Source organism: Saccostrea cucullata, unplaced genomic scaffold (genome assembly GCF_032062105.1).
Source record: "Saccostrea cucullata isolate Sc308-1 unplaced genomic scaffold, CSIRO_AGI_Scuc_v1 ctg1440, whole genome shotgun sequence".
NCBI classification, from domain to species: domain Eukaryota; kingdom Metazoa; phylum Mollusca; class Bivalvia; order Ostreida; family Ostreidae; genus Saccostrea; species Saccostrea cuccullata.
Window position 1 is genome coordinate 71,301 of NW_026919916.1, and position 5,422 is coordinate 76,722.

Here is a 5,422-nt window from a genome sequence, read left to right on the forward strand (position 1 = left end):
CAGTGATACAGCGTATATAAATTATATAACGTCATTGCGAGAAAATTTTGACTGAAATGGCCTTCCTTAGATATTTTAAACTGATCATTTTCATTATAATATGTGTAGCTCTTGTGGAATTCATGAAATCAATAACTATTAAAACTACTGTGCATATTTTTAACTTTTTCCTCAATGGAAATCTAATTTTAAAAAAGGTATAGGCCTACGATGGATTAATAAACTGTAGCCTCTTCATGTTGGAAAATTGTTGTGTCAAAAAGTATAAAACAACATCCTGGTTAATTTTCCTGTTCCCCCTATTTAATTATTTGTATTATTATGCAGGAAACTTATCAAAATATCATTTTTCGAACTTTTGGTAAAATAAGTCTTATCTATGACGTACTTTTATAGAAAATGACGTCAACAGCGACTAGTATGGTGCGGCATACCAGATATGAAATGAAAGTCATATTTCATTAATTTTTAAGTCGACTTCTATGAAAACACTCGTCAGATTTTTTTCCGATTTTTTATGGAGTTACATTATGCTATTGTAAGAAACACTACCATAAGAAAAATTCTGTTTCAATTAGTTTGAGGTCAAATTTATTTTTATGGACTACATCCCAACAGTACCCAATCCCCCCAAAAAATTTAAAATTGGTTCGTACAAAAATGTACAACATGCTCATAATTTTCAAGAGAACAATAAGATATTTTTTAATATATTTAACAAAGCAAAAAAAAAAACTAGAATGAAACTCATTATTCATTAAATGAAAATTCCAGCAAGATTATGGTGTATTTCGTCGCAATGGCAACTGAAATGAATTTTTAAAATCATTTTTAGACACAATATATATACCTGCTTTCTGAATATATATACATTGGTATGTACAAAAATAACAAGAAATACTAAAAAAATTCATTGAAATCTTAATATCAATTTGTCTAGAAAGGCTCAAAATCTTTGCAATGGAAGGGGTTAAGTGCTGTTCGGATATTAGCAAGATCTTAAAATGAACGTCTACACAGTTGAGCGATCATGATCAGTTTTGGAAACAATGCAACATCCTGAGACGCAACTTCCAAGCGATCGTGGGGTTATTCAGGTATCGCATGAAAGTTGATAACAAAAATGTTAATCATTCCATTCTTATGAAGCCTGTACCAATTAAATATTATTATTGTCTTTTTTTACGTTAGACAATGTCTAGGAGCATCTAGAAGCATTTTAGTTTTTTTTTCATGTTCTTGGGTACACACATAAATTTTAGTAGTTCAATGACGTTCCCACTCTTGGCTTTCATTTTAGGCATTGATTATATATAAATGGCTATAAAACATACATACTCCATCCAAATCAATTCAAATATTCACGTTTCAATAATACTGTAGCGGCGGGTAAACTTTCATAATTCTGCGCTACAACTATACCATTTTTAATTTCATTGGAAAGTCTATGTAAAATAAACGTTTAAAAAGGAGTTTGCTCCGTGAAGCATGTTTTATCAAAATAATGCAGCTGCATATTTTTTAGTCATCACCGGAAAACACCAAATCTTTTTTTTTTTTAATTAGAAAAATGTAAAGCTTTTATCTGGAAAGTTTAAACGGTGTCACGGAAATACCGCGCTCACAATCGAACTTATCCGCGAATTTTTCTAACAACCCTCGTATATTGTATTCAATGATACGGTCCTTGTATGGTCCTTAGAACTTTAGATATGTTTACTTAAAACGATACTGTTGATACTCTTGTTTTATCATCATGTTTATCAATAATGTACTTAAAGAGAATGCTCTTGCATATCGAATTAAAACACTGCGACATTTAAGTCCGGACACGACAAAGTCCGGACTTTTAGGTACCCTTTCGAAAAGACCTACATTACATTTTTTTCTATATTTTGGTGGGATTTTTTATTCTGACCTCATCATGTCAATCTCAACTTCCACATTGTAGTAGTTTTCTCATAAACCTCTGTCAAAACCTAAAATCCCATGGGAGAATGGCGGGATTTTTCATCCCACCAAAAATCCCACCAAAATCCCATGGGAGAAAAAGTACTGTGGGATAATTTCTCCCACATGGGAAAAAAAATCCCACGGTTGTTGCAAAAATGGGATTATTTCTCCCACAGGACAAAATATCCCACTAATTGATGTCAATATAGGATTTATCCCATATTTTTGGTATGTGATGGGAGAAATTATCCCACCAACCTATTAAATATATAACAAATCTGAAATAACCACAATAAGTAACCTTAAGCACCGTTAAGAGTGGTGTTTTATTTCTAGCGCCGAAGAATGTAACATGCAGTATACATGTAGTATTCTCAAAATATATTTTTTTTCATTATCATTTTTTGTTATTTACCCCCCAATAAGGCATATTGTCTTGCTACTGATGATTTGTCTGTCCACCATCAGTTGCCATTCATTTTCTTTGCAGTGGTTGTACACATTGAAATGATATTTGTTATATCTATCATATGAATATCTAGGTCTACGCAGGTTATCTATGTTACAATATATTTCTTTAACTTCTCTGAATGATTATGATTATAATGACAGCTGCTAACATAATTAATTAACATGATTAATGAATCCAAGATATGAACTTCATAATTCTGACAGTACTTTTTACATGTCTTTCAATTAAAAATGTGTCAAAGTCACAGATTTGTACTTCTGTTATTGTGTTTGATACAGTCATATTTCATTATTTGTTCACATGTAACATGTAACATGCTCCTTCCTAACACTTCTTTCTGATAATAAAATGTATTTCTTTTTATTTACGCCTGTTTGGTGTCTGTTGAAAGGTGAATTTACCCAAGGCTCATATACAGCTATACTATCTGTACCTGTTGATATAACTTTGACCATTTACTGATTTATATACTCACTTGCTAGTTGCTTCACTTTGTGTTGAGATGATAATGGACTAATTCAAGCATGTTAAACCAATATCTCAAAGAAATGAATATGAATGAGACTAAATTGATTTAAATGTACGTGAATTAATCCTTAAAATTTAGTCTTTAAATCAATTATTGACTAAAATCTGATCAAATCACCAAATTCTTCTTTCCGAGTTCTTGCATCTCTGTTGCGACAATTCATCAAATGATGTATTATTTTACTACGATTGCCAAAGTGCAGTTGAGATCTCGGATGATTTAGAGTCAACTCGTACACAAACCAAGTCGTAAAAAAAATTGAGGAGTCAACTCCTATACAAAGGTTTTTCTTTATGCCTCTGATTTTTCCTATATCATTATGCGCAGATTGTCTTTGTTTTCCCGGTGTAATTAAATCTGAGGCATCAACTCCTACATATTTTAATATTGTAAAGGTAATATATTATATATTTTAGACAACTAATTAATTTGATTAATAAACATCACTGCAACAAGATATACATGTATGTAAAATTTTACATTTTAACATTAGTCTTCTTTTTGTAAGTGCAAGTAATATATGTGGATATAAATGTAACTTGATATAATGCAGATAAGAAAGTTATCTTAAATATTTCAACAACAACAACAACAAAAATAATATTCCAAATATTAATTGGCTTAAAAATAAAAAAAGAAAATAAAGAAATGGTCATTTAAAGGCAGAGAATTTTTACCGGGTGGTATTTTTATTCCAGGTGAGGGAGGGGCTAATTTTGTACAGGTGTGATTGCCTTGGAGCTAGCAGTCTACCTGCATGAATGGATACACAGTGAAATACCCTAAGGTGTCATTAACTAATTATACCTGTGATAGGGATTTTAAAACAACTTTGAATAAGTAGTAGAAAGGCTTCTCAAGTACTAAGGTATTGAATTATATATTTTTTAATTTTAATTTAACACCCCTATCCTTTAAAAAAAATTATTATATCATATACTATAAACTGCCTTTATGAGAACTGACACCATTATGACTCTTCGAGCATTACATAATTATGGATTCTCCCCATGAAAATTTCAGTCCTTTAATATTTAAAAATTATGATTTCAGATTTCGAAAGTTCATGCTTTTATAAGAAAAAAAAATCCCATACTTGCCAAATTTCATTCAAAAATGAAAAAGTTATGACCATTTAAGAGAACTGAACACACCGGTACGACTGACTGCATATAGCTTTGTTATGGATTCTCCTATGTAAATTTCAGATCTTTTACAATTTATCATGTAAGATTTACATAGTTTATGCCATTGCAAGAAATATAAAACCAATTATAGACTTGCCAAATTTCAGTGAAAAAGGAAAAAGTTTTGACCATTTAAGAAAACTGAACACACCGGTACGACTGACTGCATTATTATAGCCTGGTGATGGATTCTCCCTATGTAAATTTCAGTTCTCTTACAATTGATCATGTAAGATTTACAAAGTTCTTGCCACTGTTAGAAAAATAAAACCATACTTGCCAAATTTCAGTGAAAGAGAAAAAAGTTATGACCATTTAAGAGAACACACCAGAGTATGCCTGACTGAATATAGCCTGGTGATGGATTCTCCCTATATAAATTTCAGTTCTCTTACAATTTATCATGTAAGATTTACAAAGTTCATGCCATGGTAAGAAAAATAAAACCAAACTTGCCAAATTTCAGTGAAAAATGAAAAAGTTATTACCATTAAAGAGTTTACCCTGGTATGACTGACTGAATATAGCCTGGTGATGGATTGTGAATGTGTGAATTTTAGTTCTCCTACAATTTATCATGTAAGATTTACAAAGTTCATGCCATTGCAAGAAAATAAAACCAAACTTGCCAAATTTCATTGAAATATGAAAAAGTTATGACCATTTAAGAGAACACACCCTGGTACGACTGACTGAATATAGCCTGGTGATGGATTCTCCCTTTGTAAATTTCAGATCTCTTACAATTTATCATGTAAGATTTACAAAGTTCATGCCATTGTAAGAAAAATAAAACCATACTTGCCAAATTTCATTGAAAAATGAAAAAGTTATTACCATTTAAGAGAACACACACCGGTACTGACTGCATATAGCCTGGTGATGGATTCTCCCTATCTAAATTTCAGTTCTCTTACAATTTATCATGTAAGATTTACAAAGTTTATGCCATTGCAAGAAAAATAAAACCAAACTTGCCAAATTTCATTGAAAAAGGAAAAAGTTATGACCATTTAAGAGAACACACCGGTACGCCTGACTGAATATAACCTGGTGATGGATTCTCCCTATGTAAATTTCAGTTCTCTTACAATTTATCATGTAAGATTTACAAATTCATGCCATTGTAAGAAAAATAAAACCATACTTGCCAGCAATGTCAGTGAAAAAGGAAAAAGTTATGACCATTTAAGGGAACACACACACTGACGGTATGACTGAATATAACCTGGTGATGGATTCTCCCTAGGTAAATTTCAGTTCTCTTACAATTTATCATGT